This window comes from Zingiber officinale, chromosome 11A, assembly GCF_018446385.1.
Source record: "Zingiber officinale cultivar Zhangliang chromosome 11A, Zo_v1.1, whole genome shotgun sequence".
In the NCBI taxonomy this organism is placed as follows: Eukaryota; Viridiplantae; Streptophyta; class Magnoliopsida; order Zingiberales; family Zingiberaceae; genus Zingiber; species Zingiber officinale.
The window spans coordinates 18,187,774-18,214,467 of record NC_056006.1 but is presented as its reverse complement, the minus strand read 5'-3'; the positions used below and the strand labels follow the sequence as shown (position 1 = coordinate 18,214,467).

General features: G+C 39.3%; 1 pseudogene; it reads right to left on the bottom strand.

Moving 5' to 3' along the window:
• Nucleotides 1-1,257: 1,257 nt before the first annotated feature.
• On the bottom strand, nucleotides 1,258-17,978 carry LOC122031272 (annotated as a pseudogene).
• Nucleotides 17,979-26,694: the final 8,716 nt, after the last annotated feature.

Here is a 26,694-nt window from a genome sequence, read left to right as displayed (position 1 = left end):
CCATTCTACATTACCATTGCTTAAGTTTGTTGTGGAAAGTCCATCTCATGCACTAACCCATATCAACTGAAGCAATAGTTCAATTTACAGAAATATAATTGTTAGACAGAAATATGAAAGTTGTGTTTTGTCAAAAAAAATTAACAGGAAATATTGAGATTCTAAACAATAGTTCAATTTATCTCCAAAAGAATAACTGAATCAAGGAAGACCACAATATTTCAGTATCACTTACTTTTCATGATAACATGTACTACATCTTCAAAATTAATGACACCTTCATCTCCCAATACTTTTGCAAGCTCTCTGTAGAAGTTAGAGAAAAGACACAGATAAGATTAAATAGGGTAACTCAAAGTGTTCTTCTAACAGCATCACTGAGTAGGATAATGCCACCCCATGAAGGCTATTACCTTTGCTTACATTGTGTTTAATTGAATAATTGGATTCATCATTTAATGCATCTTGATGCAAGCATAACCCGCAACTATTAATATATTGGGCTATTAAATTATTGTATTTAAACATTCATCTCTGCATCATACCAAAAGCCACAGTTGTAAAAAAAAACGTACATAAAGAACAAATTCTTAAGTTAAACCATCAAATAGAGAATTCAACCTATTTTTTTCAATGTATGTATGGGTCAATGCCACATTGTATATTAAAGAAATGAGATTAGCGCAGCCACCATAGTATAAACTCCATGAATGCATCTTACGAGAAACATCAGCTAAACACCCTACCATATTATCTGGCAAGTTTGTCATAACTGTTTTTTTTTCTTGTCTTCATCCGTTAGTTAAATATAGTTTCTTTTTCAGGTGAACTCCCATAGTATGCAAAATGCTCATTATCACTAATTCAGTAATTAAAAAAAAGGCAAATGCACAATGCTATGTGAAATAGGGAATTATCCAAGCCATGGCTAGGTTTTCGCAGGCAGCCATTCCGACGGACATAATCTCCCTTGAAGAATTTCCAAATAATGTCCACCTCAAGTATTCAATATTACTCCTCAAATTCCATGGTATAAAGGAAACATTTTTCAGACTTGTAGAAGAACCTAAAACCCATCAAAGTCATACATATCGGTCCGACAGGAACAAGGAATTAGAATCATTTCAACGATGGGTGGCCGATGATGTAATACTTGTACATCGACAAGTCCCACGGCATACAGTGAGTGATCCAGAGAGAGTATGAAATGATAGCACGGACGTTTCGATGGCAGATCCCTAGGTATGGATAGATGAGTTAGTTAGTAGGGAAAGAGATGGGCGAGATCTCACAGCAGGTTGAATCTCTGACGGAGCCATTGAGGTGGGCATGGAGCTCGATCTTGGGCAGCAGTTTGCACCATTCCGGCAGCTCCATGTCTCCACCTGCGTCCAAGTAAAAGAACTTATGTTAGCCCAAGATCGAGCTAACATAACGTCGAGTGCTTTCGTCATGCAGTTATAACCTGGAAATCATTTGCTAAATAGGAAGGCCAATTGAAGATGCACCTCAAAGGAATTCGAGATCTCAAATATTGAACTACTCAGGCATTAGGTGAAAACACAGTAGTTAAGAACAAAATTTTAAATAGAATCAAGTTTAGGTACTCTGATAAATTGATCGCCAATGGCATGCAAACTACTATGACTACAGAAATGTGATAACCTCTCGACTTCATTTGACTGTCGAGGGAAGGATCAAGATTCCAGATAACAAAAAACAATTAAAAAAAACATTTTTTTATTTAATCATTGATAGAAGCTACTATTTCATATTTTATTAGAATTCTCCTTATTTATATGAATTGCCTAAAATTTACAAAAAGGGGCAAATCAACATTTGTTCAAAATTTAACCTTAGTTAAGAATTTGGAGAATAAAATAGTAATAAAGTTAGGTTAGTGTTACAGAGGGTTCTTATTTTTTTCCCTTGTCAAAGTCTCCTCCTTGGATCATGAAATCCTTGATCACACGATGAAATGCAGATCCTTTGTAACCGAAGCCTTTCTCACCTGATCAAAATAGTCACATAATGCAAATACTTTGACCAATCAAACGAAACAAAAATCTGTTGGGTGGAGAAAAAAATCAAGAACAAAATCAAAAGAAACAAAAGAGAAGATGAAGTGACCTGTGCAAAGAGTACGAAAATTTTCTGCGGTTTGAGGGACATCATCCCCGTACAACCCTATCACAATCCTGCCCACATCCTTCCCCACCGGGTTGCCGATGCTGATCTCGAAGTAGACTTTGGTGGTCACCTTAGACTGCAGCGCAACTTCTTAAAACCCCAGCACAAAAACACATCGTAGCTACATTTTTCATTTCCAGAGAACAAAGACCAAATAGATACCAGATCTCAGAAAAGATAAAGTCAAAAAAGGATGCAGTGTGGTTGGAGGAGATACCAGGCCTCCTCTTCTCAACCAAATGGAGGAGTTGGAGGAGATACGATGTGGTTGGACGGAGAAGCAAGGGCGTCGTGTCTTGATCCTAATCGGGAGAGGAAGGGGCGTCGATCTAGGAAGGGGGGAAGAGGGAGATGAGGTTGAGAGAGATGGTCGGAGGTTTAGGTTTAGGCTGAGAGAGATGGTCGGATGGTCGGAGGTTTAGGTTTAGGTTTAGGCGAAAGAGATGGTCGTGCGGAGGAAGGGGCGCGATATAGATTTAGGTTTGGAGGGAACTTCACAGTGTTGCAAATTTTGACTAGTGGGAAAATTAAAATATTTTATTTTGGTTCATTAACACCGGGTTTTATAAAACCGATGTTAAAATCGGTGTCTATTAATGAAAAAAAGGGCGCTCATAGACATCGCCTAAAAACCGATGTCTATGAGCTAAAATCTGCGCTCATAGACACCGGTTTTTGGAAAAACCGGTGTAAAATACTCAAAGACATCGGTTTTTGCTTAAAACCGTTGTTGTTCCACTGATGTCTATGAGGGTTTTTGTTGTAGTGTATGCACACACATGCTGACATGCAAATATTATATTGTAATTTCTAATTGGTATCCATGATCCATTAGTATTCAATGGTCCTATTTAGTTACCGTGGGCCCATGGCATTGAAGCAACCTATAGTTCTCTGCATTGTTATGATTTATAGCTTATTTTGAATGGTCTAAAGTACATAATTTTACTAGATTGCTTGATTTAATTTGTTTTTCTCCTTTTCTTTAGTTACATTCTTTGAGTTTGTTTATTTTTCCCTTATTGAATGATTAATTTTAGACATTTTAATCAAATCTTATGAGTTATGATTTTAGAAATTAAAGTGCTTAAATGGTTAAATAGTTGAAGTTGGAATTTTTTTTATTGTTGATTTAATATTTAATGAAATGATAAAAAGCATGGTGTTTTTTTTATGATGTTATTATTATTTATTGTTTTAATATTGTTATTATTAATTATTATTTGTTGGAGCAATCCTAATGGTCTGTGGGACCATGTGTTTTGGTGTTTAGGCAAAGGGTTTAAGTTAGGTTCACCCTTGTATTTGATATGTGTACTTGAGTTGTGTAGGACTGCAGGATACACATGTGACTCGGGTTGATGGCTTCGGGTCCGGTGAAGGATGACATTGGGGACGAGCCGCGAGCTTGTATGCATCTGAGGAACCGTGGACAAGGCAATGAGGACAAGGGCCGAGGGAAGCGACTTCGAAGCATACGCGAAGGATGGCATTGGGGACGAGCCACGGGCTTGAATGCATCCGAGGGATGAGAGCCAAAGGGAGTATGCTTGAAGGCAAGAGGACAAAGCTACAAAGAAGAGTCAAGTGAGTCGTGAGGGTCCGAGTGCAACCCTAAGTGTAGAGTTGTACCAGTCGACTGGTATTGGGACCAGTCGACTGGTGGTGAGCACAAAGAGCTTCTGTGCTTGAACGGCTAGGTACCAGTCGACTGGTGCAAGGACCAGTCGACTGGTAAAGAGCCGTTGGAGTGTCGTTGGGCTGGCACCAGTCGACTGGTGTAAGGATCAGTCGACTGATAAGGGTAAAACAGCAGGGCTATTTTCCTCCAATCTCTATAAGAAGGAGCTTGGGATGGCCGGCAAAGGTGACGAAATTAGACTTGGTTAAAGCCTAATTAGTAGTCACTAAGTGCTCAAGGTTTCCCTTATGTCCAAGTGTCTTTGGTGAGTGTTGTGGTGAGGTTTCTCCACGCACAAGGAGGTTTGAGCTAGCCGGAGCTTCCGGGGACTAATTCACCGACGGATTGAGGGATCATCCACCTTACGGATAGCCGTGGAGTAGGATCAAGTTATCTTTGAACCACGTAAAGGAACGTGTTAGCTGTTTACATTTCTTTCTTGTTTATATTTATATTCGTATTAGTATTTGTTATTGTATTTCTGCTTGCGCACTAACGAATACCTAGGAAGAGAATGATTTGGGGGCACGTCTATCCAACCCCCCTTCTATCCGGCCACCGATCTCCCAACAAGTGGTATCAGAGCCAGGCCGCTCTCCATCAGACTAACCACCGAGGAAGATAAGAAGATGACCGGCTTGATTAATCCGCCGAAGTATGAAGGAGGAAGCTTATGGGACATCACCTTTTGGATGGTGAAGATGAAGAACTTCTTCGAGACGGATTGGGACACAATGATGGTGGTGGAAGAGCCATTTGAAGTCCCGAAGGATAAGAAAGGGAAGAAGCTCCGACCACGACATTGGACGGAGGAGCAAACCACACGGGCAAAGGCAAATTCAAAGGTAATATCTATTTTGATTGATATTTTGCCTAATGATGTGATAAGTCGTGTAGGTAAATACGAGAACGCTCACGAATTGTGGAGCAAAGTGAAGAAAGTTCTAGGAGAAGAACTTTTGCCTACACAAGAAGAGGAAGAGCCCAAGGAGATGGATTTAATAGCTCAAGAAGAGGAGGTGGAGCAACCGGAAGTTGAGCCATGCTCAACATCAAAGGAGAAGAAGGATGAAGAAAGGTCATCCACTAGTATGGATGAGGAGACATTCTCAAAGGTTGAAGAAGAATCCAAGACAAGTGAAGAAGAAGAAGAAGAAATCTTGGAAGAAGTCAACCTAGCAAGCACCTACACCGAAGTCAAGTCAAAGGACCACATAATATGCTTCGGGTGCAATGAAAGGGGACACTACAAGAGTAGATGTCCTATGGGTAAGAAGAAGGTATCTCCTAAACTCAATTCAATTCATTTTGAATCTAGTTTGAGTCGTAGGAAGAAGAAGGAGAAAAAGCACATAGTGTGCTTCACGTGTGGTGAGCGGGGTCATTACCACACCAAATGCCCAAAGAAGAAAGAGATCAAAAAGTTGGCGCATTTGAAGAAGGAGAAGAAGTGGAGGAAGAATGGAGGCTCATGTCAAGGGGAAGGTCCAAAGGTAAAAGGGTAAGGTAAACCCTAGTTTAAATTTGAAGTTAAATTTAAATTCATCCATGCATGCTAGAAATAATTGTTATTATTTACCCATGCATAATTTTGGCTTTAGATATCATGATAGAAGAAGGGTTAATGTAGATCAAAACCCTAGGAGACCAATTCATGATAACTCTAGAAACGATAGAGCTAAGGAGACCCAATGCATTAATCCCAAGAATGGGAGACATATGCCTAGAAAAGTGGGTAGGTCTAGGAATGTCCAAGGTGGGCATATCAACTCTAGGTTTAGAAACCTAGAAAGGGAAATCAAGCTTTGAAGGCAAAGCTTGATAAATTGGAGAAAATCCTAGAAAGATTCAATGTTGGATCTAAGGGTCTAGGTATGGTATTGGGTAGTCAAAGACCCAACAATGATAGATCGGGTTTGGGATACCGATCTAATGTCTCCAAGGCTAAGGGAAAGTCTTATGCTAGGATTGCATATGACTATAACAAGGAGAAGCCAATAAATGGAAAGAGAAAGTCATTTAAATTTAATATTAAATTAACCAAGGACAAGGTGTCCAAGGTTAAGAAGGTTAGTTTTGTAGGCCAAGTGTCACCGGAGGTGCATCGATGTGGCCTAGCGATTGTGGATGAGTCACCTAGGGAGGTGGCTAAGGCTAAGGGCTCTAGGGGGAGCTCAAAGAGTCAATTTGGGACCCATGGCAAATGGATCTTAGGTGCGTACTACTTGGGAGTCTAGAGGATCCATGGAGTGTGCCAAATGGTTTGGAGACGGACTTGAGTCTCAAACCTAGGGATTTGGCACACATGGTTTGTGTTCCATGCAAGAAATATGACATTTGGGGTCATATACCATGATAATTGGTTTTGGATGTATAGATGCCATATAAACCAATGCTAGGGATTCATTATGGGTTGGTATGGGCAAATACATCAAGAGGAAGTCAAAACTAGGACTTTAGGTCAAGGTTCAATTGAACAATTTAGCTAGTTTTGGATTTTATGTCAATCTTGAGATTGGTGATAGATACATTTTGTAATGTATTTTTCCCAAGTAGACAAAGGTACAATAGACCTCTCCACAAAATTTGGAGATTTTTGGAGGTCTATGGAATTTCTGGTGCATTTCTGAAGTTGACCTGAAAAGGTTGATTTTTACAGAAATAGGGTACCAGTCGACTGGTGCAGATACCAGTCGACTGGTAATAGTATTTTTCGACCACAAAATGCTTCTGTAAGGTTGTGTCAAAGGGGGCAGTCGACGGGTACCAAGGGACAGTCGACTGATACCAGGCTGGAAGTGTTTTTTAGTGCTAATTTTGACCGTGTCAACTCATTTATATGTATGGGATCCATGGGGGATAAATACATGAGTTTAAGGTCAGTTTGGATGATAAGTTTTCAACAATTGGTATATTGTTGGAGAACTTTTTGGATGTTAGGCAAAGGGGGAGAAGTAAGGTTTAGTTGGGAAAACCTTAAGTGCCTTTGTGTAGGGGGAGCCTTTTGATAGGTTCGTAAATATCCCTGTGGTAAAATCCTAGCTCATTGGGGAGCTTAGGTGTAGGGGAGCCTTGGGATAGGTTCCAATGCATGTTGCATTTTGTTTCGGCGATGTAAGTCCAAGTGTGTAGCCTTGGCAACGTAAGTCCATTCGGCGGTGTAAGTTCAAGTGTGTAGCCTTGGCAACGTAAGTTTATTCGGTAGTGTAAGTCCAAGTGTGTAGCCTTGGCAATATAAGTCCATTGTTTCTTTTTAGCATGTTTATTTTCTATATGTTTTCCCTAACTTAAACGTATTGCCAAATATCAAAAAGGGGGAGATTGTTGAAGCAATCCCAATGGTCTATGGGACCATGTGTTTCGGTATTTGGGCAAAGGGTTTAAGTTAGGTTCACCCTTGTATTTGATATGTATACTTGAGTTGTGCAGGACTGCAAGATATACATGTGACTTAGGTTGATGGCTTCGGGTCCGGTGAAGGATGACATTGGGGATGAGCCGCGGGCTTGTATGCATCTGAGGGACCGTGGACAAGGCAGCAAGGACAAGGGCCGAGGGAAGCGACTTCAAGGCATACGCGAAGGATGGCATTGGGGACGAGAGCCAAAGGGAGTAGGCTTGGAGGCAAGAGGTCAAAGCTGCAAAAAACAGTCAAGTGAGTCGTGAGGGTCCGAGTGCGAGAGAAATGTACTCGAGGTGGGAAACCCTAAGTGTAGGGTTGTACCAGTCGACTAGTATTGGGACCAGTCGACTGGTGGTGAGCACAGAGAGCTTTTGTGCTCGAACGGCTTGGCACCAGTCGACTGGTGCAAGGACCAGTCGACTGGTAAAGAGCCGTTGGAGTGTCGTTGGGCTGGCACCAGTCGACTGGTGTAAGGATCAGTCGACTGGTAACGGTAAAATAGCAAGGCTATTTTCTTCCAAGCTCTATAAGAAGGATCTTGGGATGGTCGGCCAAGGTGACGAAATTAGAATTGGTTAAAGCCTAAATAGTAGTCACTAAGTGCTCAAGGTTTCCCTTGTGTCCAAGTTTCTTTGGTGAATGTTGTGGTGAGGTTTCTCCACCCACAAGGAGGTTTGATCTAGCTGGAGCTTCCGGGGACTAATCCACCGACGAATTGAGGGATCGTCCACCTTACGGATAGCAATGGAGTAGGAGCAAGTTATCTCCGAACCACGTAAACGAACGTATTAGCGGTTTGCATTTCTTTCTTGTTTATATTTGTATTCGTATTAGTATTTGTTATTGTATTTCCGCTTGCGCACTAACGAATACCTAGGAACCGAACGATTTGGGGGGCACGTCTATCCAACCCCCCTTCTAGCAAGCCACCGATCTCCCTACATTATTCACTTATTTGAAATAATTTGAGTTTTTTATTATTAAAGGCTTCATATGCTCCAAATGGGAAAAACTGTTATAATTGATAAGTTTTTTCAAAGGAAGAGAATAAATGAACTTGATCCAGCTACTTCCGTAACTCCATCAACAAGATCAAATAATAATGATCTTTCAAATAATAATGATCTTCCATATGAAATTCCTCCTAAAAGATTCAAAAATATAAAAACTAAAGAGGTTGATCTTGATTCTTTAGAGCATGATCCAAGATTAAGTCGACAAATTTGGAAATATCATCCTAACCAACGAAAGGAAATTCGACGAGGTTATTTGAATTTAAATGCATATCAACCTATTATTCGAGAATATCAATTAAATAAAAATATTAAGCACACTTGAAGATTTCAGTCTACTTGGTATGAACAATTTCCCTAGTTGGAGTATTCACCAGTTAAAGATAAACCATATTGCTTTTCGTGTTTTATCTTCAACAAGCCATCAGGATGTTCAAATCAAATTGCAATTACTGTTGATGGATTTGATATTTGGAAGAAAGTTTGAAATGGAAAAGCTTGTGCTTTCCTAAGTCATATAGGGAAAGATAATGTATCTTCACCTCATCGTAATGCTAAAAAGGCATATGAGGATTTGATAAACCTAGCACAACATATATCAAGGAGATTCGACAATTTTAATGATGAATAAGTTGCAACTAATCATCTTTGGTTAAAGGCTTACATACATGTGGTGTTGTTGTTTGCACTTCGAGAAATTTCCTTTAGAGGCCATGATGAGAAATTTAGTTCTTCTAATCATGGTAATTTTCTTTAATTTTTGAATGTGTTAACCATGTATAATGACGAACTTTCCAAGGTAATTGTGAAAACTCTAAAAAATGCAGTATACAAGTCACGATATTCAAAGACAAATACTTCATGTGCTTTCAGTTAGAGTAAAAAATATAATTCATGATGAAATTGGAGTTGCCAAGTATTGCATAATTGTCGATGAAGCCCCAGATGAGTCAAAAAGAGATCAAATGTCTATAGTATTGAGGTTTGTGGATACTAACGGATTCATTCAACATTTTTTTGGGCTTGTTCATGTATCTAATGTTCATGTATTTGATAATGCGACTTAGACTTTAAAGGATGCTATATATTCTGCTTAGGCTTACTATAATTTAAACGCTCAAAATATTAGAGGTCAAAGCTATGATGGTGCTAGTAATATGAGTGGCGAGTTTAATGGGTTGCAAGCTTTGATAATAAAAGATTATAAAAGTACTTACTATGTTCATTGTTTTGCTCATCAATTATAATTGGCTTTAATTGCAGCATCAAAAAATGTGACATCTATTCATCAATTTTTTGATAGATTAACTTTTATAGTTAATATTGTTGGTTTTTTATGTAAACATAATGATGAATTGAAAAATGCTCATGCAGATGACATTGCACATTTGATTGCTATAAATGAACTTGAGACAGAGCATGGACTTAATCAGATAGGTATTTTACAATGAGTTGCTGATACACACTTCTCATTTGAGATAGTTGAAAGGCCTAATTAAGATGTTTGGTGCATCGTATGTGGTATTGCTTAAGGTTATGGATGATGGACTTCTTTCTCAATGAGAAGATGCAACATCTGTTTATAATGAAATGGCTTCTTTTGATTTTGTATTCATCTTGCATCTTATGAAAGAGATTATGTGGAACACAGATATCCTTTGTTAGGCTTTATAAAGTAAGTCTCAGGATATATATTATAAATGTAATAGAACTTGTATTATCTATCAAGAATTTACTTCAACCGATGAGGGATAACAAGTGGACTGATTTGCTTGCAAAAGTGAAATCCTTTTATGAACTTAGAAATATTGATATTCTTGATTTCAATGCTCTATATACTAGCATATGAGGTCGAGTTGAGCTCATCAAGACAATTTCATCATTGAACATTATTATTAGGTTGACCTCTTTTATGCCTCTATAGATTCACAGTTGCAAGAAATTAATGGGTGCTTAGTGATGATGCTATGGAATTGCTTAGTCTTAGTAATTCCTTAAATCCTTAAAATGTGATGGAGTCTTTCAGAGTTATGGATATATGTAAATTAGTTGAAAATTTTCATTCCCAAGATTTTACAAGAGATATAAAAGAGCAATTGGAGATGCAATTGAAGTATTATGAGTATATTGTAGTCAAAGGACCTGACTACAAAAAATTTTCAACCATTTCAGAATTATATCAATGGTTAGTGAAGACTAACAAATCTGTTCAACCTCATTGTTAGAGTGATTGTACTTGTGCTTACTCTTCCGATTTCCACTGCTACTAAAGAATGATCATTTTTTGCTATAAATATCGTGAAAATAAGATTTCGGAGCAAAATAGAGGATGTTTTTCTCTCAGATGTGTTAATAGCATATATTGAGAGAGAAATTGTTAGAAATATAAGCATAGAAGCTATCATTGAAGACTTTGAAAATTTAAAAGAATGTCAAATTCCTTTTAATTAGAGAATTTATTTGATACTTAATTGGTTGGTGTGACACTTTATTTTTTTCTTGGAAATCAATTTCACAGTTCCTATTTAATTCATGTGTATCTGTGATTGGTTTTTATTGTAGGAAAGAGTTCTTCCTGCTCTTAAGAATTCTAAAGTTTTCCAATCTGTAGTTTGATCAAGGAGAAGATACAAACTTTTTTTTATTAACAATCTGTTTTCATATTCAGATCCTAGATTTTCCTTTTTTTCCCCCCTTTCCATTATACGCAATGGAATATAGATTGCAGAAGAACTTGCAGTTGGTACTTGCATGTTTGTGAGTTTGATGAACAAGAGAAACATTTCATGCCATATGTCATGCGAGACAAGTTTCTTTCTTGATCTTTCAATTATTTTGAGAGCATTCAGGTTGAACAATGTCAGTTTGTTATAAACCATTGAAAGGTGTAAGAATCTGAGCATATCAAATTCTGTCTTCAACATTGTTCAAGAAAGCTTTCTAGTTAGACTTCTAATGGAAAGACTGAATATGAGAAGTTATGCTTGTTGGCCAATGTTAGAGGAAGTGGAATTCCTTGTACTTTTAAAACTATTGGATGGAAAACTAGTTATTTTAATGTTAGTTAGTTCCTATAACAAATTGTCAGAGTTAACTTGTTCCAGGCACATTGAATATAATGTTTGAATGAGAATATATTGATGCTAGAAACCTTTGAACAATCTTTATCTCTGTCAGCACAAGGGGAATTACTAGAAAATATACATTTTTTTGCATAAACAACTGATGGTGTTTGAACATTGTGAAATTTTATTGCATGGAGTATTCCTTAGGTACTATTCTATAGCAATGAAACTGGGCGATCCTCATTTGTGGGCCAAAAGGAGACAGATTGGCATATTGATAGGGAAAGTGGAAGGTCTGGAGGATTTGGTTTTGTGACTTTTAGATCCAGAAGCTTCAGCTGCTATTAGTAGTATGGATGGGAAAGTAAATATTCTTCGGTAAATTACCATAAGGCGCACTTAGATTTATGAATTGACCAAAAGGCATACTATACTCTGATATTTACCAAATAACGTACTTAATTTTCTATTCTTTCCGTTCTACCTCTCAATCATTTGTCAATCTCTTTTCTCTTTTTCATGCATGCAATTTCTTTTCTCTTCCCTTTCTGCAATGCACGCATCCTCTCTTCTCTTTCCTCCCATCGTCTCTTTCCTTACTCTTTAGGAGATATGCATGCATGCAAAGCATAATATGAACCTGATATGATTTCATATCAGACCCACGGGATTAGAGTTTAACGTATCTTTTTTATAACATTTTAACACCTTTGGAGAAGTCAAAATATGTGATGGACAGTACCGTTGGACTCCTTGCAGTCTTAGAAATCTACAGGACCTAAAATGAGTCCAATCCGAAATCTCTAGGTCCATCAATGGGTTGGATACAAAAATGGAACAACGTATATTGTCATATGTCAATAGTCAATAGTCAATAGAACATGAATAGCTTAACATGCATCATAAGAAATAGAAGGGAAGGGTATAAAAGATACTTATATGTTTTCAATACTCACCCTTAATAAAAAAGATACTTACATATTTTTGTGCAACCCAATCATTCTTCCATTGTCCTCCTTTGTGAAAGAATTTCTCGAAGGTGTCGATCACACTCAGAATCTCTCTCATCATACGATCAACCTTAAGAAATGAAACAATTTATTATCATATAAATTGTCATAAGAAATTTTATTTTCAAATAAAACTTACAACTTTGCGATAATGTTGAACCAAAGTCTTCGATCCATGACCGCATTCAAGATATGTTTTCAAATGGTATTTATTTTGATTTATAATTTTAAAAAAATTAGCTCATTTTTAATATGTTGATTTATGATTTATTAAAATTTAAAATAAATTTTAATTTCGTTTAAAAAAGATCAATCTTTAAAATCCTTATTTTTACAGTGAGCTCTTTGGACAAGGTCCAACCTCTTCACAAGTGAGTTCTGACCTCACAACCTCACTATAACAAATTGAGTGAGGGCTTTTCATAGATGGGGTTGGAGCGAGGTCTTTTCTCATATCTGAAAAATTTTTATTCCCAGATTTTATTTTAGCGACACTTAATGTCTTTACGTCGCCAAATTACCACAATTTGAGGTAGAACAAATTTCCACTACTATTAGCGACATGGAGACGTGTGCACATCGCCGAATGCCTTCTTTTGGCTACGCATATTAATGCATCGCTAAATGATACAAAATAAATATGGAAAAATTCCCTCCTAATGTTTCTATCTTTTAGCGATGTGAAACGCTCCAAGCGTCGCCAAAAGTCACATTTTCCGACGTTGACTGTGTTGTGCGTTACTCGGTTTTTATCAAAAATCAGTTTAGTTTATGATGCGGTGATGATGAGGGGCCCCATCTCGCTGCCACGGTGGAGGTCAAAGGAGGTCAAAGCCAAGGAGGTCAACGCTTATCGGGCATCGGTCGGTCGGGCGAAGCATTCAAACACGGCGCTCAAGGGACGATGTGCAGAAGTCGAGCCGAGCGGCTACAGCGCTTGGCCAGACAGCAAGACTTGACACCGATAAATTTTAACTTTGGTCGAGCGGCTACCCCACTTGGCCTAGCAGTAGACTCGGCATCAGCCGAGCAAGTAGATAGTGAACTTCCCACCGAGCAGCTATCTCGCTTGACCCAGCAATAGAGCATGTGGACAGTGGGTTGCTGGCCGAACGGCTATCCCGCTTGGCCTGACAACGGACAATACTTGGACAGTGGACTTCCAGCCGAGTGGCTATCCCGCTCGGCGCGATAGCAGACAACACATAGATAGCAGAATTCTGGCCGAGCAACTATTCTGCTCGGCCAAGAATAGACACAGTAGGATATCTTTTGACATCCTTTTGGGAGCTAGTGTCGCTGACAGGTGGCATGGTTAGATAGAGGATCGTACGACGGAAGCTTCCATTGTCATTTCAGAGATATGCTTGGCCTGTTAAGGTACTATGTCAAGGACACTTTACCGACACGTCTTTTCAAGGAAAGCTTTAAGATGCGTGCTCATCTTGGGAAGCATGCACACGCGCTTCCGAAGCTCTATATAAAGGGGGGGTCTAAGCATCAGTAGAGGTATGTGTTACATATGATATTTATTGTTGCGCTACAGTTCTCGTTGCTTCTTCTTCCTCTTGCTTTGCCGGAGACTGACATGAGCGTCGGAGGGCCATCGCCGGAGACTCCTTCCCTGGCTCGGCACTGATGCTGCTTATGTCGTTGTAGGTCGGAGCGACGTCCACCGGAGGTCAACAGAGCGCCACATCCCCAGCATCCATCTCATTGACTTTCGGATAGGATCATATTTGGCACCGTTGGTGGGAACATCACCTGCATCCAAGCCGACAAGATGGAAGACGCTGGATGACTAACCACCGTGACACTCACTTAGGAGGAGCTAGAGATACTCGTGCAAGAACGAGCAATGAAAATGATCGAGAAACAATAATAATAGGCGCTAGCCGATCGGCTGGCGCCGCAGCCTACAACATCGGTGACCGACAGGTGAGCAGGGCAAGAAGATCGAGCGTAGCAACTCTCCGTATGGGGGCAGAACCGACGGTCGACCGACACTCAAGGGGAAGCGCCTCCCGTGCCGATCCCCTTCCATCGAGCTCTATTTCAAACCCCCTCGGAAATAGCCCAAGCGCTTCAGGAGCGAGGATCGTCTTTAGACGATGCTCCCATTTGGGACACACGTGAAGGTAAAGCACCCCGAAGTAACACATCTCGCAAATGGATTAACAGGCAGTTCTCAGAGGGGATCTTATAAGACCCTCTGCCCCGACACTACACCCCTTTGGTGATCGGGACGTACAACAGGTCGACTGACCCAAATGATCATCTGGATCGGTTCGACAATGAAGCTACGCTGCACTAGTACACGGGACAGAGTGAAGTGCAGAGTCTTCCTCATGACTCTCTCCAGATCGGTGCAGCACTGGTTTCGAAAGCTACCGGACGGCTCGATACTAAGCTTCAAGGATTTCGGAGCCGCGTTCCAACATCACTTCGCCAACAGTCGACGCTACCAAAACACAAGTGTCAGCCTCTTTGCCCTGAAGCAAGCGCCCGAGGAAGAGCTCCGAGCCTACATTCATCGTTTCAATCAAGTGACCATGGACATCCCCTCGATCTCGTCCGAGACCATGATGAATGCCTTCACCCAGGGGCTCACCGAGGGAAATTTCTTCCGATCACTCATTAGGAAGCCACCTAGGGACTTCAACCACATGCTTAAGAATGCCAACGAATACATGAATGTAGAAGAAGCCCAAGTGGTCAGAAGAAAGGAGACATCGACTGAACATTCAGTGCCGACCGAGCGCCTACCATCAACCATCCATCAACCACCCAAAGGGCCGAGGGCTGAAGGAGCATGACCGCACCAGGAGACCAGGGCATATGTCGTGCAGCATGTGGCATCCGGTCGGCCTAAGGCATCGAAGGGGAAGCTATGGATGCTTATGTTTTATTCATTCCACCAGTCGACGACGCATAACACACAGGACTGTCGAGGACTAACACCGATTGTCAGTCGACCACTACAACAAAAACCCTCATAGACATCGGTTTTCCACCGGTGTCTATGAAGGCGATGTAAAAGGTCTGCCATTTTAGACATCGGGTTAAAACCGGTGTAGTATGACTTAACGACATCGGGTGTAAAACCGATGTAATATTATATGTTACTAACACCAGCTTTGGTAGCGGTATACAACCGATGTAATATTAGTTAATGACATCGGTTTTACAGCGGTAGAAAACTGATGTAATATCAGTATTGTTTAACGACACAAATTCGATTTCCCAAACAGTGAAAAACCGACAGTATCCAAGAAAATACACAAATATTCACAAATTACACAAATATTCTTCTTCCAACAATATCCATAAAATACACAAATATTCACAAATTACATAAATATTCTTCTTACAATAGTATCCATAAAATACACAAATATTCACAAATTACATAAATATTCTTCTTACAACAGTATCCATAAAATACACAAATATTCTTTTTACATCAAAAGCTAATAGATATTGTACACATCAATGTAGAACATTGTGAGTCAAAAATCAAGCTGGGGCTACATTAAATTATAAGAATCAGAATCTGTTCAACTTGCTATACTGCTCCATTCTTCTTGCGCCTTTCATTTCCCTAATCTCACCACTTTTCACCTTCAAATGCCTAGTTTTCTGAGTTAAAACATCCACTGTTCTAATCTGTCAAACAAAAGTATCATTTGGTCTACTTAACTACAGCAAAGAACAAAAATAGAAGAAATATACATACTGTAGAAGTCCTAGAATATCACCATCAGAAAGAAAAAATCACACTTGGTGGACATAAAACCTCAAACATATCCAGCAAACTACCTCTTGCAGTTTCCCTCTTGACATTTTCCAACCCACCAATATCATCCCAGCTGACATTTGGTACTTCAACAACCTGATCAAAACCCAACAAACTATCAGCATATCTCAAGGTAGAAATAGAAGTGGTTTTTAGGCCATTCATCGACACATGACAGTAAACACAAGTTACCAACCAGGCACATGAGGCTATAAAATTTCTTGAGTTGAAAAAGGTAAGTTTAATTTAGAAAGAACACCAATGTCAAATTTCTCATTTTCAATTCTTGCAACAACAATTTATTTTAAAAATTCATGTAGATAATCATATTTAGAAGGAAAAAAACTAACTGAAAATGATTACAATTACCAAAGCAAAGACTTACAGTTTCACGGAGGGCAGATGGGTTACTAGATCCCAAAGCAGTCTTAAAGTGTTCATTTGTAACAGACATAGAATTGAGAATCTCAGCATCAATTGATTCATCTTCTAGATCAATTATGTCCATCTTTTCACGGATACATTGGAGAGCAGCTTCAGTGCATAAAGCAGCAAGGTCAGCCCCAACATAGCCATGAGTATCCTTAGCAATCCTTTCCAAATCAACCTGCATTGAATAAATCAAATTTCATAACTTGGACATTCACTGCAAGATCTATTAACAAGGTAACAGCAATTGGTAATGTTCACATACATCATCAGATAGCTTCATGTTCTTAGTATGGATGCGAAGAACCTCCAATCGGCCAACCTCATCAGGAACACCAATGTCAATTTCTCTGTCAAACCTACCGAATCATCTAAGAGCTGGATCGATAGTGTTTGGCATGTTCGTAGCCCCAATGACAATTACATGCGCACGAGACTTCAACCCATCCATCAATGTCAACAGTTGAGACACTATGCGCCTTTCAACTTCCCCATGAGTGTTCTGTCTCTTAGGAGCAATGGAATCAATCTCATCAATGAAGATAATTGAGGGTGCATTTTTCTCTGCTTCCTCAAAAGCCTTCCTCAAATTACTCTCACTCTCACCAGCTAGCTTTGACATGATCTCTGGACCATTGATGCAAAAGAAAAAAGCTCCTGTCTCATTTGCGACTCCTCTAGCTATTAATGTCTTACCTGAACCAGGTGGACCATACAACAAAATACCTTTTGGCAGCTTGACACCAATAGATTTAAATAGTTGAGGATGTCTTAGAGGAAGCTCTACTGGCTCCCTTATCTGAGCCATTTGTTTCCTAACTTCTCCAACATCATCATAACCTACCTCATCAAGCCTGTCCTCGTCTTCTCTTTTTACCGGCTCCCCCTCACAGAAAATCTCTGTATCAGGAGCAACAATGCAGTACTCTGCAGGATCAGTTTCTATAACCTTAAACTCAACACTCCTCATCCCACCCCTGACAAGGAAAAGATCCCCTTTTCTAACAGGACGATACGCTTCCAAAAAATAAGCTGCAAAAATGTTAAATTTTAAGTCAAAAGAACTAGAAAAAGTAACAAAGAAAACAAATCACGAGTATTAGACAACTCCAGCCTCAATAAGTCTTGCTATAACGAGCTAGAATAAATTTTCATGTGGTTCCAGTAAATCAAAACCCTAACATAGAGTTGAAATGCACTGGTATGCATAAATTCATGAGATTACTTATGGAAGAAATGATTAGGTACTGATCAAGACTGAACCAAACAAGATAGATGTAGCTAATATAAACCAAATGAGTGAAACCAGTCACTCATGCATAAACGAGACATGGAACTAGCATATGTTGAATCAAATTACAGGAACTATGATCCACTTCAATTAGAACCATCAATGTGAGCTCATGAAACATTGAATATTTACAAGAGAAAAATACTACTACAACATTTCAGCATTTACAAGTAGAAAAGTGATTATTAAGAACATTTATAAACATAATAGATACATGAATCAAATAATTTATAGATGAAATAAAAAAAAAGATAAGAGCATAACTGATTGTCAGAAAGCTTCAAGCAATGACAGGTAGCTTGATTAGTTAGATTACAAAACCCAAACAACTATATAATAAATCCAGATTTGATCAAACCAGTAACTTAAATCAATAAATGAAAATGTAGAGGATGACTTAACAAAGGTTAAATAAGGGACCAGTCTGTGTAAATACTTTACACGCATGCTAGAGAAATCAATCATTATAGTTATTGTTATTTAAAAACCAACTGCACTTCATTAGTACTTAAATATTTTTTTAGTTACTCAAGAATTTAGTTTACTACATCATATATCCAGTATTAAGGGAAATTAAGAGTAGAACATTTTTCTATAGAGAGAACACAATGCAGGCTCTATATGCTCCTGCTACATCTTATTCGAAACATTAAGTTGCTCCAAGGTTCTTGTAGTGATCCGAACATGGACTCTTAGCAAACTCTTCAATCACCTGATAATTGAAAAGAATCAAACAATTTGTTACCTTCGGTTAGTGATCATGTTGATAGTTTTTCAAGTAGCACAAGTAAACAAGGCATGCTTACTTCAATGCTTGCAATAAGGATCTTCAGTAGTTCACAAGGTATCAGAAAGTTGAATTTGCAGTTACAAATGAAGTAAAAGAATCATATTCAGCTATCAAAAGAAAACTAGGTCCATGCTCTTAGAGAGAACCATACAAAACAAAATGAAAGGTTTCGAACATAAAACAATAGAAATAAAAAATGTTAGCCATGCCAAGACTGAGATCACTCATCTATCTATCATTTTAACCTAATAAATTAGCTACTTTGGTTTTGCAAAGTCTCCCAATTTTGTAGGAACCTCAGTAGCTTTTATCCCAAGTTTAGAGAAGAATAATAATGAGGAAAATCAATTTCTGTATTTACAATACTATTTTGATGTTAAATGACCCAGATGTAAGTAATAATGCAATAAAAAGGAGAAAAGAAATACCTTAAAGGCAAGGTACTGATCTGTCTTGTTAATTAGCTCAAGGGAACACAAGCTCTGCTTCTTCAACTCAACTGCTCGATCCACAAACAGCAAAAAAATTGTTAGAAAACTAACTGAATTCCTTGCGATCAAACAGTCCACCCAAGAAGCCAAACAAAACAATCCACAACCATCATGCATGATCATAAAAAAAGGGAAATGTAGGACTTAGACTGTTTTGAAGACCAAATGCGAACCATTAAGCAAGTTTAAGATCGTACACGACTCCAACCTCACACCGTCCAAAAAGAAAGCAAACCACGAAAAACACATAAAACATGGATCGATTGATCGAGGACGAGAAAAGGGAAATGTAGACTTACAGACGAACTTGAGCTCCTTAGGCTCAATTTCCAATAACCCTCCTCTCATTTCTCTTCGACTCTGTTTGCGATTTGTTGCCTCCTCCTAACAAATTGAAAGTGTAGAACCCGGAGATCGGTACAACGATGGTATCTCAGAGAGGAAAGGTTCGATTTTGGCGGAGTGCAGATTTTGTAGACCCAGGAGATTGATATAATCGGAGTTCAAAGGTGGTCTCGCAGACAACCACTAAAAGGCAGGAACCAAACCGATCTACGGGCGTAGATTTGCAAAGAAAACAAATCGATCGAGTAAACCCTACACATATCAACCGATCCACTCAAATCTCCCAGCGACGACGACAATAGTGAAAAGGCAAACAAAACCAACATCAGATCAAAGAACTGCAATAGGTAAGAGTGTAGATGTGAGGAGGGGATTAGGGTTTTCACATTTCCACAGGGCCTCAATCTTCACCCTCAATCTTCCCAGGCGGTGAAAAGGGCCTCAAAGACTTCATCCAGCGGAACCCCTCTCCTTCCGAGGCAAAGGCAAGGGCGGGCGGCGAGTAGAGCATCGCGGTGTTGCTAGCGCGGGCGAAGCCGAAGCTCCTGTTCGCTCTCCGCAAGTGTACGGAAATGTCGCAAGTAATATAAAAGATTATCGTATCCACAGGGACTGGAATAAGCACTAGAAATGTCTCAATGCGAATTAGCTAAACAACTATCCAATCGTTTCAAAAGCAAAGTAAAGGTAAACAAATCTAATCTTAAAGATCAACAAACAAGAATTTAGTGTTTTGGGTTATGATAAAGGGAGATTCTAGGAGTTTCGGTTTCTTTGTAGGATTTCTCGAATGTAAATGGTTCACCAATTCTTATCCCTCAATTGCCAAACATGTAGAAAGTTGCCGGTTCTCTCTTGCAATAGACAACCGGCTAAGGACTGAGAAATGTATCTAAATAGGATTAATTAGACATGAACCTATGTTATCCTTACACAGAAGTGCACCTATTACTATGCCTTCCTCGGATATCAACGTAGAAGCCCACGACTATATTAATCTATCAAGATACAAGAAACTAATCACGAAATCCATCCTACTCTCTTGAATATTCCTATTTCCTCTTCAAGATTATCTCTCAAACGTCCTTACACGGGCTTGCACCTGTCACGTGGATCCCTCGGATGATCGAGTGAGAGTTTATCTTTACAAAGTCCATAAGAAATCCAAACAATTAATCAAGAATGAGAATTAAGCACTAATCACCATTAATCATTCAAGATCTAATCGATACAAGCAAGATAATGTCATTGAAACAAGGAAATGGCAAATCCATAAGAGATTACATCAATCCATCATACAAATACTCCCTTCATCCTAGAATACAAGATCTACTCCATGAATCGAGGAAGAAAACCCGAAGAAATAAAGAATACAAGCATTTCTTAAATCCCCGATCCAAGAAACCAAGAAAAGGGGGAAAGAGAAAACTTATCTATGAAGAAGCTTCGTCTTCGGATCCTCGCTCCGGAGCCGAAATCGTCAAGAGCTCCTTGAATCGCCCAGAAATCCTCCCAAGATTGGGAGGAAACCACCAAATCTTGCCTTCTCCCAAAAGGGAGATCCCCTTCAATTCATGAAGGAGGGTTTAAATAGAGGAGGGAATCGGGCGCCACACACGACCGTGTGAGATTCACATGGCCATGTCCTCTTCCTTCTCTCGCTGAACTGCACGGCCGGTGGTGCACACGCCAAGACCCTCCCGCCTCGAATGTTACACTCTGCAGTGGTTCACACACCACACTGCTTTTTCTCGAACTCACACCTGTAGATCCACACGCCATGTAAGGCTTCTTCTCCGTTGGTTTCCTGACACTACTGCAGTGAGGTTCACACCATGTCATCTTCCTCTTCTGTGGTGCCAAACTCCACTGACCCCCCATGGCAGGGCCGTGTGAGGTACACGGCCTGGTGCTTTCTCCCTTTGTTTCCTCCAAGGCTTGCCCAAAGATGTAGATTCTTCACCAAATTGACTCCTGTGTACAAAAAATACACAAAAAGCAGATCTCCGAACCAAAAGAGTAAATATGCTAAAAGGAAAGCTGGAAGTATAAAAATGCATAGATCAAGCATGCTCAAAATATGTAAATGTGCGTAAAAACATGCATAAAAGAGTATATAATCTATGCACATCACACCCCCAGACTTAAACCTTTGCTTGTCCTCAAGCAAAATGCTGTAGTCTAAATTCATATGTTCTACAACACATTCATAAAACCCAGTGCACTTTCCTAACTCTATCAAAAAGTTTCACTAACAAGCATGATCATGGAAACAAGTAAAGTATGGTTCAAGCATAAGAATCTTGTGCACAGTATAAAAGTAACTCAACACCCTTCAAGTTTCAATCCATGTCCTAGTCAAGTCGTCATCAAATTTGAATTCCTAATGTTTCCAGTGAAAGACAAGTAACCAGTGATAGGCACTTACTCACCATTCACTTGGTTCATATTTCTCAACTAACCCAAGGTCTCAAAGGTGTGCTCAATCTCAAGAGAAGTTAAGCAGTCATTTCCCCAGTAACCTAACTCGGTCTCAAAGGGGTGACTTGCTAGATTCCACTCATGACAACTATTTTTTATATCCCTTTTTTTTTTTTTAATACGTGTTTGCATTGTGCAAAACTTATTCACAAATGTACTTTTAGCACACATGTTGGGATATTTTGATTTTTCCAAATGAGCTTTAATGATTTGAGCCTCATCCAGTAACCAAAATGAAAGTTGAGAAATCACCATGGAAACCAAGTACTAAGCAAACAAGATGAATCATAACTATTTCAATGACATCAACTATTCAAGCATCAAGCACAAGTGTAGTGAAGATAGAATCCTTAAGGTTGAACCAAAACTAAAACTCATCACCATAAGATTCTTAGCTTATTAATGCTTCCCAAGATAGAAAAAAGAACTACACAAAGTTTACTACTAGCATCTTTCGAACATCATGGATCAAGACAATAATCGTGCTAACATTTCACTTGAATCCAAGAAAGCATATAAGTGAAGATTTGATGATCTCAAAATTTTTTTTTGCCATGATTATTTCAAAAACAAGCAAAATAAAGCAACAAGCAATGAAAATAAGAACTAACATGAAAAACTAACAAAAACTAAAAACTGAAAACCAAACTAAACAATACAAGACACCCCCCCAGACTTAAACTTTTCATCGTCCCGATGAAATCAGTATGGTGGAGGAGGTGGAGGTGGACGAGGGAAAGGAGGTCTACGACGTGGTTGGCCAATAGGAAAACTAGGAAAACCTGGAATCTCACCCAAGGATCTATGATACTCATATAAAGCATCTACTTGTTGGCTAGTAAGCATACTGCATAAAATCTCTCATCCTAGCCCGATCAATATCATAATCCCGCACAAACTCAGCCACTTGACCTCAAAAATTCCTCGTAAACTGAAAATGATTTCGTACCTCCCTAAACTGATCATCGATAAAGAGAAGCGCCCTCCAACATTTTTCGTTGGGAATCTTGCTTCTCATGAAGTGATTCTAGAGACGTACGAAAATCTGAAAAATCAAACCTAGAAGATCCCGTGCCATATGCAAAAGAATGCCTAGCAGGCTCCATGAAACTAGAAGGTTGCGTGTCCGGATGACGAGGGCTCATGATGTGGCTCGGTGTCTCCAGGTATAGAAGGGTTATCCTCAAAATCTAACTCAGAAATTACCCAATTAGCCGGGTTACGAATAGTAGTTCGCTCAGAAAAGGAAGGGGTAAAGGAGAACCACTCCTCCTAGGAAACGCGAAACCATTCCCATCCCGAACGATCATTTTCATAGCAAGACATGTATCAATGTCAATCATGTCATTACCATGAATTATTTCCAATCCATCAACATCAAGATTTAAATTATAAGCTATTCGGGTAATCAAACCACCAAAAACAATCGATCCCGATGATGCCCTAGCCGATCTCAATAAGGTTTGAACAAAATGAAAACCAGAGTCAAATTCAACCTTATAAAGCATAGCCCATAAAGCATAAAGCTCTATTTTTTTAACCACCCCATCACTCTCTCCCCTACCAAAAATAGTTTTACTCATGACTCTATGTAGATACCTAAAGATAGGGTTTTGCATATGGGAGGCCTTAGCTCTTGAAGGCTCATAAGGTTGATCTAACCCAGTTATTGCATTCCAAAAATGATTCCAATTAAACCTTGGATCAAACCTACGAGGGCTACCAGTGGTTATTCCAAAACAAGAATTAAAGTCACTAAATGTCCATAGAAATTCTTGATTCATTAATCTAAAAGGGATTTTTCTAGAATAATCATCTTCATTAGTAAAATGGACATCCAATGAACTTAAAAATTCCAAAACAAGACGAGGATATGTAGGCAAATGTGTGTACATAATATCACTCCAATCCAAAAACCCAATCATCAAATCTACATCTTCCCTAATTCCAAGCATATCAAGAACAGTTGGGTCCATATATCTAGTACACACTATCTTTCTATTGACAAGAATTGCAAATCTAGTTACTTGATCATCATTTCTAAACACAATATTGAATTCATTGTCATTACCTTCGTTGCGTGAAGTCCTTTTGCCTTTGCCCTTCACTGGTTGTTTTCCTTTGTCCCTAGATGGCTCCTTCTCTTTGTCTCCACTAGATCCACCACCTCCTTTGCGAAGTCTCTTCAAAATATTGGACATCTTGATGAGTTTAGATAGGGGAAGAATTATCTAGAGTTGTGGAACTCAAAGAACAAAACTTCAAAGAACAAAAGATCTTAGGTTAAGAGAACAAAAAGTCCAAGTCTTAGAGAGGAGGAGAATCGGATCTAAGAGATCTTGAGAGATTAGAGAGGAGTTTTTAAGAAATTGGGAGATAAAGATATGTTTTGGAGAGTTGGGGGTGTGCGGAACACGGCCAAGATCTGGCCGTGTGAGGTAGGAAGAAGACTTTAATAGTTCTCCTACATGGGCCGTGTAGATCTACACGGCCTCCCCATCCTTCCTCTCGGGATTCTTTACACGGGCCGTGTAGATCCACACGGCCTCCCCCTCTTCCTTCTCTGGATTCCTCGCACGGCCGTGTCTGGAACACGGCCTCTCCATCCTTCCTCTCGGGATTCTTTACACGGCCGTGTTTGAGACACGGCCTAGATCCTTTTCTCCTCGGAAGATGCTACACGGCCGTGTCTGGATGACACGGCCTAAGCACTTCCCTTCTCTGCAACTTTTGCCTGGCTGTGTATAGCACACGGCCGAGCTCCGTTTTTGCACCTAACCTGAAAACAAAATCAAAAGAATGCATCAAGCTAAAAGAAATTTAGATGCAGATCAAAACTAACTAAAAGAACCCTTGGGTTGCCTCCCAAGAAGCGCTTGTTTAAGGTCTTTAGCTCGACCAAACTTTATCATTCGCTTCTTTTCCTCGCCCTTGGAGGACAGATATACTTTTCGTTTTTGTTGGGAGATCTTCTCCCAACATCTTCCACCACATTGTCTCCTTCATTTGGTGGCCTTCCATGAGGATGGAACTTCCATTCCAAAAGTTTATAAATGCTTGTCCTGCTACAAGCATTTAAAAGAGACGAGACATGGTTAGAGATATTAGATAAATCATATTCCAACTTTTCCTTACCAATTACCAAAGAAAGCTTATGATTTTTGACATCAATTATAGATCCAGCTGTAGCAAGGAAAGGTCTTCCTAATATGATAGGAATCCTAGGGTCCTCTTCCATATCCAACACGACAAAATCTGTGGGAATAACATTCCCATCCACCTCTACTGGCACATCTTCTATAATACCCAAAGGGTACCTGCAGGAATGATCGGCAAGTTGAAGTGCCATAGAAGTAAGTTTAATGTTTTTGAGACCTAATTTATTACAAATTGAATAAGGAATGAGGCTAACACTCGCCCCCAAATCACAGAAAGCTTTTTCAAAAAATTCTTTTCCTATGTTGCAAGGGATATAAAAGCTCCCTGGGTCCTTCAGTTTTGGAGAAGTGTTCTTCTCAAAAATAGCACTACATTCCTCACTAAGCGCAATGGTCTCGACCTCTCCTCTTCTTCTCTTGTTTGACATGAGATCCTTCAGGAATTTGGCAAATCTAGGCATTTGTAGAATAGCATCGATAAGAGGTACCTCTACACAAATTTCCTTAACTTTTTCTAGAAACTTGCCAAATTCTTCATCTTTCTTGAGCATTGTAAGTCTTTGAGGAAAAGAGACAGCTTTGCTCTGATGGTTCAGTGGAAGAGTTTCTTCAACCTCAATGGTACTCTCCTCATTAGCTTGAATTTGGTTTGGTATAGGAGGAGAGAGCTCTTCTTCTTTTTGTATCCCTTTTGAAGCAGTCGCTTGGGAGTCTCCCAAGGTCCGTCCGCTCCTAAGCTCAATTCTATTGCAATGCTCCATAGGATTCACATCAGGTTTTCCTGGAAGTTGTCCTGGCACTCTGGATGAAGAGGAAGCTAGTTGGGCAATTTGACTATCCTGGATCTTTTGATGCTTTTCAAAATTATCCATCCTCTGAATGAGCTTTGCTAAATCTTGTTTCATTTCATTCTGACTTGAGATAATTTCTTCAAGCATCTTTTCAACATTTGACTTTGGTAAGCCTTGAAAAGATAGATGTTGAAAATTTTGTTCCCCAGCTTGGAAATTTGGTCTTGCCCCCATAGATGGTCCTTGATCTTGATTATTTCTGTAGGAAAAATTTGGATGACTCTTCCATCCAGGGTTATAAGTATTTGAGTATGGGTTGTTCTGCCTTTGATTGTAACTCATGATTGCATCGCATTGTTCAAGTTGATTGATTTGTGCAGTGATAGCTCCCAATGGACATGAGTCATTTGAATGCTCTGAACTCCCACATACTTCACAAGATGTACTAATAGCATTGATCATATTAGCACTAGCCCCCATATTCTCAAATTTCTTTGTAAGAGTGTCCAATTTTGCAGATAAAAGAGTGACTGCATCTACATCAAACTTCCCTGATGCTTTAATTGTTGGGTTTACAGAAGAATAGCCACCACTTCTTTTATTTGCCCATTGATGATGATTTTGTGCTACACTTTCAATGATTTCTTCGGCTTCATCTAAGCTTTTGTTCATAAGTGCCCCTCCAGCAGCTGAATCAAGGGACACTTTGGTATGATAATTGATACCATTATAAAAAGTATGCAACACTAACCATCTTTCC